We start from the raw sequence: 9,408 nt of genomic DNA on the forward strand, positions 1-9,408 counted from the left end.
GATCATTATCCAGTGATCTTTGCAGGAAACTGCTGTCTGAGCCTATTATGTGGACAAGATGGAGTTTGGCTGTGATGTCATGACTAGGTTCATTGATAAAGAACAACACTGTTTAAATATGTAGCCCATTGCAAGCTTATGCCTCAGGAGAGGAGAAAATAGCAGAAAAAGATTATTCAAATAGTTCAAATTAATCAGAGGATATGTGTGTTTATGTTAGGGAAGAAAATCAAAAGAGTAGTCAATCTGGACTAGTCATGTACCCTTTCATAACAGCTGGCATAATAGAATAAAAAGATAAAATTGCAAATAATTTGGAATTATTCCAGTTTTATAGAATTAGAATCACAGCTAATCTTCTCTAATAGCTTTTCCCCATTGATATAACATTACATCCAAGCCCCAAGGGATATATATTTGGCCTCGTGCTACGTTTCATCTATCCTCTGCTCCTCACTGTTATTATTCAAATACCTGACATCAGATTCTACATTTCCCTCTGACAACATCCAGCTTCATTTCACAATTACCTCCATCCACATACTGTCAAACTACCATTCTGCATTGATCTCGATCAGAAAAAATCCTGAAATGTAACACATGGAAAGCGGAAGCAAATAAAAATAATAGCCAACTACAAATTCCATTCCTTGGCTGCCATCGTTGCTCTCTTGGTTTCCCTGACACTGTTGCAGGCCAAATCAAAGGTGGGAGGGAGATTGAAAATCTGGCTGAGTGGCATCATCAGTACTCAATGTCAGCAAGACCAAAGAGCTGATTACAGACTTCAGGAGAGGGAAACCAGAACAACTTTAAGTTAAGAGCAACTAAAGTTAACAACTTAAATTCCTATGTGTTACTACTTCAGAGGACCTGTCCTGGACCCAGCATGTAAATGCAATTGTGAAGAATGCACAGCAGTGCCTCTAATTCTTTAGAAGTTTACAGACATTCATCATGCATCTAAAACTTTGATAAACTTCTATAGGTAAGTAGTGGAGAATATATTGACTGGTTGCATCATGGCCTGGTACGGAAACACCCATGACTTTGAACTGAATGTCCTAAAAAAGGCAGTGGATTTGGCCCAGTACATCATGGGTATAGACCTCCCAACCATTGAGCATATCTACATGAAATACTCTCATAGGAAAGCAGCATCTATCATCAAAGATCTCCACCACCCAGGACATCCACTCTTCTCGCTGCTGTCATCAGGTTGAAGGTATAAGAACCTCAGGACTCACACCATCAGGTTCAAGAACAGTTACTATCCCTCAACCATCAGGCTCTTGAATAAAAGGGGATAACCGTACGTACATACTTGCCCCATCATTGAAGTGTTCCGACAACCAATGATCTCACTTTAAAGACTATCTCGTTATCTCAAGTTCTCATTACTTACATTTGCACAGTTTGTTGTCTTCTGCACTCTGGTTGATCTTTCATTGATCCTGTTATGGTTACTATTCCAAAGACTTGCTGAGTATGCCCAGAAGAAAACAAATCTGAGGGTTACAATTTACTTTGAACTTTGACACAGCTGTTTACTATTTTAATGTCCTTTTTGATCCAAACCAGAGAATTCCTGACTCTAAAACTGACGCTAAGTTCTCTGTCTCTCCTAAGTCAGTCCTAAATTCTGGGATTGCTTCTCTGAATTATTCTGTCATTCCAGGCCTTTGAATCTTATTACTTAACTAATCTCTTGCAATCCATTCAATTGCTTCACTTTTTGGCTCAGTGATAACTTTTGTCTGATGATGTTTTACCAGTGCTATGAAATTCAGTAGGTTGTAATGGTGAAGAATTCAATTTAGCCCTTTGTGTGTGTTATTATTTAGTCATTCAAAATGTGCCTCTTATTAGTGGTGAACAATTTAAAGAAATTAACATTTTAAACATACACCCAAAACTCAGTCTTATTAAGTGATGGTGGTGCTACAGTTCAGCATTCAACACCATAATTCCATCCAAACTTGACAGAAAACTCAGAGACCTCGGCCTTGACCTGCCTTGTGCAGCTGGATCCTGGATTTTCTGTCAGATTGCCGGCAGGTAGTAATAGTGAGCTCCCTCACCTCCATCCCTTTGACTCTCAACACAGGAGCCCTTCAGGGCTGTGTACTAAGTCCCCTCCTTTACTCTCTGTATACCCATGACTGTGTCGCCAACCACAGCTCTTATCTGCTAATTAGACTTGCCAATGACACTACATTAATTGGCCTAATCTCAAACAATAACGAGGTGGCCTACAGGGAAGAAGTCATCTCTCTGACACAGTGGTGTCAAGAAAGCAGCCTCTCCCTCAATGTCACAAAAACAAAGGAGCTGGTTGTGGATTACAGAAGGAATGGAAACGAAGTAACCCTTATTGACATCGATGGATCTGGGGCTGAGAGGGTGAACAGCTTTAAGTTCCTCAGCATCCACATCACCAAGGACCTCACGTGGTCTGTACACACCAGCTGTGTGGTGAAAAAAGCACAACAGTGCCTCTTTCACCTCAGACAGTTAGTTGAAGTTTGGTATGGGCCCCCAAATCCTAAGAACTTTCTACAGGAGCGCAATTATAAATTACTATGATTGTAGATCGCAAATTTAGACAAAGACGTAACATAAAAGATTTTTACTCCTCATGTATGTGAAGGGTATAAGAAATAAAGTCAATTCAATTCAATTTCAATTCAGATCACATAGATACATAGAGATGGCAAAAGTTGAACAGAGAAATATGTTTATTTTCATTTAGTAGTGTTGGTGCACAAAGACTGAAGATGATTGGATGTTATTCATTACAAAAACATAAACAACAGCTTTCAATAAGATGTTTAAATCAATTGTTTGCTCAAGGTAAAGGAATTAACTGCTTAATACTTTCAAGTGGCATAGTTTATATCTGATCTGGTATGAGATCCTGTTGAGTTGGTTTATTTGTAAAACACAAGCCTGTGAAGACTTAATCATCTGATGTCACTACAGTATTACTGGCTGCAGATGAAAAGCATTAAGAATGTTTGCAGAGAACTGTTATGACACAGAAAACTGTTGAGTCTATTCACCTTGATGTCAAGTCAATTTTATTCCTTAATTCATACAACTTTTAAATTTCAACATAAAACCCTTGTGGAACTATAAAGTGCCTAATGTAGAATCTTTGGAATATAGGTCCTTCTTTGCCTGGTCAAAGTGGCTAATGCCAATTGAAGATACATAGTAAATATACCATCAGTGTTAGGTAGTAATCCTGCCTTTGATTCAAAAGATTAATGGCTCAATCTGCAATTTGGGATTTCAGCATAATATCCAGAGTGTTGTCCATTTAAAGGTGAAAGAATAGCTTTAATTGTCACATGAGCACCACAACAAGGAAACATACAATGAAATGCACCGTTTGTCTCAAAGATCAACCCAACATGAATATATTGGACAGCCCACAAGTGTTGCCCTTCACAGCAACATAGCAAATCCAAATCTTTCTAACCCTGACCTGTATATGTTTGGCATGTGGGAAGAAACGTTATCACCCTTTGGAAACCCATGCAGTCATGCGGAAAATGTACAAACAGTTAACACTCGTTTCGTTTCATTTGCAGAGTACTGCTGAAAGCAAAATTATTACCAGATTCAATGACAACATACCGTTGACTGCACTTGGAAGCTTTTCAATGTACTGCTTGAAGAAGTTTCTGGGAGAAGTGAATAACATACTACTTAAAAACTCGTCCTACCTTGCTCTTTTTTTTAAACCAAGATGATCAATTAAGATTAGGAAAAATGTGAACTGAGGCTTCTCAGGAAGATGATGGGGGATCTACTGTAGAATTGTTGTACTTCAAGAGGGCCCAGCATTCACATGTGCCCTTCAAATGGAAACACAAATCAGTTTTGATAAGGTGGCAACAATAACAGAATTCTTCATTCACCAGATGGAGAAATTCAGAATTGATATAATATTAACATTCACTTCATTTCTTATCAGCAGTCTAGATTTTTTCTAAAACTACAGTGTATTTAAAATATATAATTGGTTTCTGGATTACAATGGGAAAGAAATTATATTTGCAGCTTACGAGCTTTAAGGAAACAGTGAGAGGTTACGGGCCATAGTTAGGTTGGTCAGTTTGGAGTTGATTGTTAAGGATGACGTTTCACGGTACTTGGAGGCACATGATAAAATAGGTCAAAGTCAGTGTGTTTTCTTTAAGGAAAATTTTGCCTGACTAATCTGTTGGAATTCTTTGAGAAAATAACAAGCAGAATGGACAAAGGAGAATCAGTGCATGTTGCGTACTAGGATTTTCAGAAGGCCTTTGACAAGGTGTCGCACATGAGACTGCTTAATAAGATAAAAATCAGAATCAGATTTAATATGACTGGCATATGTCTTTAAATTTGTTAACTTTACAGCAGCAGTACAATGAAATACATGACAAATAAATATAAAGAAAAATACTGAGTTCCATTAAGTATATATGTCTATTAACTAGTTAAGTTAATATAAATAGTGCAAAAAATAGTAATAAAAGGAAGCGAGCTAGTGTTCATGGGTTCAACGCCAATTTGCAAATCGGATGGCAGAGGGGAAGAAATTGTTCCTGAATCAATTGAGTGTGTGTCTTCAGGCTTCTGTACCTCCTTCCCAATGGTAACAGTGAAGAGGGCATGTCCTGGGTGGTGGGGACATCCTTAATGATGTACACTGCCTGCTTTGACCAGCGACTAACCTGGACATCGGAAGTCTGAGAGGTGGGGGTTTCACTCAGGTGCACTGCCCAAGTGGAAAAGGGAGCTGCAGGCCATGGCAGCGAAATAGAGCTTTGAACAGCAACCAATCTGTGTTTGAGATTGATGAGCAAGAGCAAATTAAGGAAGGCTGGGCAAGCACAGCAGCTATCATCACAATGGCTATCACCTGAGTGGACAAAGTCAGAGTGGTCAGCTTGAGGCTGTAGCTCTTCAAGGCTTCAGCCAGAGACAGCAAAGAAAAGAAAAGCTCTAGATTAAGTTTTCTTTCCTTCCCTTCTTTGAATCTGCTCGGTCAGGACAGTAGAAGTGCCAGGCAAGTTAGTGGAATGCTCCTCTTGCAGGATGTGGGAAGACAAGGAGACCTCCAGTGTCCCTGACAACTACAACTGCGAGAAGTGCATCCAGCTGCAGCTTCTAACAATCCGCATGAAGGAATTGGAGCTGAACTGGATGAACTCTGGATCATTGAAAGGCAGTTTCACCAAAAGTGCATGACCCAGGAGACCGGGTAACAGTCAGCAAGGGAAAAGGGGTTAACAAGCCAGTGCAGAGTACCCTTGTGGCCATCTCCCTCTACAAAAGGTATAGCACTTTGGATACTGTTGGGGGTGACCTAACAGAGGACACTCAGAGTCAGGACTCTGGCTCTGCAACTCAGAAGGGAAGGGGGTGAAGAAGAGGAAAGCTGTGATGATAGGTGATTGTTAGTTTGGGGAACGGGCAGGAGGTTCTGTGGGCAAGAACGAGATTCACGGATGGTATTTTGCCTGGGACATCTCAAATTCAGTCCTCAGCATTCTTAAGTAAGAGGGTGAACAACCAGGAGTCATGGTCCATGTAGGTACCAATGACATGGATAGGATGAGTGACAAGGTTCTGAATAGGGAGTTCAGGGAGGTAGGTGCTAAGTAAAAGGGTAGGACTTCCAGAGTTGTGATCTCAGGATTTCTACCCCTGCTACATACTAATGAGGCCAGAACCAGGAAAATTATTCCATTAAACATGTGGCTAAGGAGTTGGTTTAGGAGGGAGGGCATAAGATTTTTGGATCACCTTCTAGGGAAGGTGACACCTAAAGGGAAAGTTTGCACCTGAACTGGAGGGGGACTAATATCCTAGTGGGAAAGCTTCTCAATGGGATTTAAACTAGAATTGCAGGGGAATGGGATCCAGAGTGTCAGTGCAGTTAGAGGACAGGTTTTGGGGACATTTTGGTAAGACCTCAGACAAAGTTAGGAATCAAAAGGGTGAGCGTGGTGCAATTGTTCTGAGCTGCATCTATTTTAATGCAACAAGTATTGTAGGAAAGGCCAATGAGCCCAGGGTATGGATCAACACCTGGAATTCTCACATTAGAGAGACTTGGTTGCAGGAGGAGCAAGACTGGCAGCTCAATATTCCAGTGTTCCATTGTTTTAGAAGTGACAGAGTGGGAGGACTTATAGGAGGGGTAGCATTACTAGTCAGGAAAGATGTCACTACAGTGCTCCATCAGGATAGACTGGAGAACTCAAATAGTGAGGCATTATGGGTGGAACTGAGAAATAGGAAAGGTCTGACCATGTTAATGGGGCTATATTACAAGCCATCAAACAGTCTGAGGGATTTCAAGGAACAAATTTGTAAAGAGATAGCAGACTGTTGCAAAAAACATAAGGTTGATATAGTAAGTGATTTTAGATTTCCACATATTGACTGTGAATCCCATATTGCAAAAGGACTAGATAGGGGAATGAGACAGGACAGGGGAACACTTTGCATCCAGTGACCACAACTGTTGCAAGGACATAGCGGTGGAGCAAACCAAAGTGCTGAACATGGGTGCGGAGGCTAAATCGGGAGGCATTACCATCATAGCGAGCATGGAATTGGTGTCAAGGGAGTCCTTACCCAGAGTCTTGATTTTAGTTGAGAATTCAGCAACGATGCTAGACTTAGAACTGATAGTCCTCAGAAACATGGAATAAGGTTACTCATACACAAGTCAACCAACAAATTGGCACCTCCTTGCTGTGGTCACAGGATTTTTATACAGCATTTGCTTTTGAAAACAGATGTTTGTAGTTAGTGGAACCTGGGAATGATTGGGAACTAAATGAGGTGATTAAGGCCCAATTCCTGAGGAAGATAGCCAGGTGCCAGAAGGGACCATAACAACAACACCACTAGTTTCAAAGTAAACATGCAAAGAGATAGGTCTGGTCCACAGGATGACATTCTAAATTGGAGGAAGGCCAATTTTGATGGTATCAGAAAGGATCTGGCAAATGTGGATTGGGACAGGCTGTTTTCTGGAAAGTGGGAGACCTTCAAAAATGAAATTTTGAGAGTGCGAAGCTTGTATGTGTCTGTCAGAATAAAAGGTAAAGATAACAAGTACAGGGAACCTTGGTTTTCAAGATATATTGAGACCCATTGTTAAGAGGGGAAAAGGAGGTGCATAGCAAGTATAGGCGAGTAGTAACAAATGAGGTGCTTACGGAGTACGAGAAATGTAAGAGGACACTTAATTAATGTGGTAAACTATGTATACCTGTCTGGACACGCCCCTCTGCTGACTGCTCCTGTGGCTTCGCCCACAGACCCCTGTATAAAGGCGATTGGAGGCACTGCTCCTCCCTCAGTCTCCGAGATGTCATGCTCTGTTTTGCTGCTAATAAAAGCCTATCGTTCACCTGCCATCTCCGAGAGTTATTGATGGTGCATCAATTTTATTAGCAGCAATTTTAAAACATGGAGAGCATTTTACGACCAGACAGATTGGATCTCGACCCTCAATCCCAGGAAGCAAGCGACGCTTTTGAACTCTGGCTAGCATGCTTCGAATCGTACCTGGAGGAGATTCATGTGACCGACCCTGCCACAATGCGCAGGTTTCTCCTCTCCAGAGTCAGTGCAAGGGTCTACTCCATGATCAGAGACCAAACGGACTACCAGGGTGCGATGGATGCCCTCAAAATACAATACCAGCGGCTGATGAACACCATCTACGCATGACATCGCTTAGCAACATGGCGGATGCGGGCTGGAGAGTTGAGCGCTGAGTTTGTCCGGGCCCTACAGACACTCGTGCAGGCCTGCGACTGCAGGGGACTGACGGGGGAACAGCATACGGAGCTGCTAGTAAGAGATGCCTTCGTTACGAGGATCAGGTCAGTGTATGCGTGCCAGCAGCTGCAGGAACACGTCAATCTTACCTTACATTCGGTTATTGAGCTGGCCGACACACAGGAGGCCACTCTGAATGATGCTGACACTGTCCAGGTGCGCGATCTCCTGGCACCATGGATGCTGCAGACCCCACAACCCGCTGGCGAATCGACCTCAGCTGCTGCCAGTCGTGAGTCCATGAACTCCCCGCAAACCGCCAGCAAGTTGACTCCGGCTGCTGCCAGTCGCAAGTCCACGCAGTGTTACTTCTGCGGACTCGAAAAGCACCCCTGAAAACTGCTGCCCGGCCCAAGAAGCTACCTGTTCCAGCTGCGGCAAGAGGGGCCACTTCGCCAAGGCCTGTAAGTCCAAACCACGAGCGGGGTCGAGCAGCGCCACATGAGGCATAGGGGTCGCCAGCTTGGTCGCCGCCATCTTGCCTGCCCGCCTCGTGCGAGACATGGGGGTGGCCATCTTTATCGGCGCCACCTCGCCCTGACTCCGACCCACGGGTGCTTACTGGGCACCAAGACAGCGATTCAACTCTGGCCTCCGTTACACTCGACCAAAGCGCCCCATACCAGCTTGCAAGGTCAATGATAGACATCCTGGTGGAGGGGCACAGGACTAGCTGCCTGTTTGACACGGGCAGCACTGAGAGTTTTATTCACCCGGACACGGTGCAATGCTGCGGACTCGTGACACGGCCGGTAAGCCAGAGGGTCACCATGGCTTCTGGATCGCATTCCACAGACGTCTGGGGGGGTTGTGTAGTGACATTGGTGGTGCAGGGCACAGAATATCAGGACTTTGCTTTACTGGTCATGCCTCCACTGTGTGCCCCTGTGCTATTGGGGCTCGACTTCCAGAGCCACCTGAAAAGTGTGACAATGGAGTATGACGGGCCCCTCCCACCATCACTGTCAGAATTCCTCAGTTTTGTGGGACTTCATCATATACCCCGCTACTGACCACACACACACACCGACCCGCACATCCCACCCAGCACCATGCCGACAGCCGCGCTACTGACACCACTTGCAGCCTCTCCACCCTCAAGATCCCTCCCCCACCGCTGTTTGCCAACCTGACCCCCGACTGTAAACCTGTGGCAACTAAAAGCAGAAGGTACAGCGCGGGGGACAGGGCCTTCATTCAGTCGGAGGTGCAGCGGCTGCTCAGGGAGGGGATCATTGAGCCAAGCACAAGTCCTTGGAGGGCCCAGGTGGTCATTGTTCGGACAGGGCAGAAAAATAGGATGGTCGTGGACTATAGCCAGACCATCAATAGGTTTGAAGTGGGATACATGGAACATGGGGTGAATCCACTTTGTGGTCAGGAGTTGGAGATGATAGGTAATGGGGTTGACTCATCAAAGGAGTTTGAACAGACCGATGTAGCAAGGGGCCACTTTCCTAGATTCAACTAGCATGGGAAGATCTCTACTTGAGAGCCAGACTCGCTGATCATGAAGTGCAGGTCACTGTCTTCTCAGGCAGTTGGCCTGGT

At 44.0% G+C, this 9,408-nt stretch overlaps 1 long non-coding RNA gene across 1 annotated transcript in view; it reads left to right on the forward strand.

The window, feature by feature from the left end:
- Positions 1-3,674, forward strand: part of LOC132402787 (uncharacterized) — a 50,638-nt gene extending 46,964 nt beyond the window's left edge. The window contains exon 3 of the long non-coding RNA XR_009515080.1: positions 3,597-3,674. This is a non-coding gene — a long non-coding RNA (uncharacterized LOC132402787). The remainder of the gene's footprint in view (positions 1-3,596) is intronic.
- The last annotated feature ends 5,734 nt before the right edge of the window (positions 3,675-9,408 follow it).

Source organism: Hypanus sabinus, chromosome 12 (genome assembly GCF_030144855.1).
Source record: "Hypanus sabinus isolate sHypSab1 chromosome 12, sHypSab1.hap1, whole genome shotgun sequence".
NCBI classification, from domain to species: Eukaryota; Metazoa; Chordata; class Chondrichthyes; order Myliobatiformes; family Dasyatidae; genus Hypanus; species Hypanus sabinus.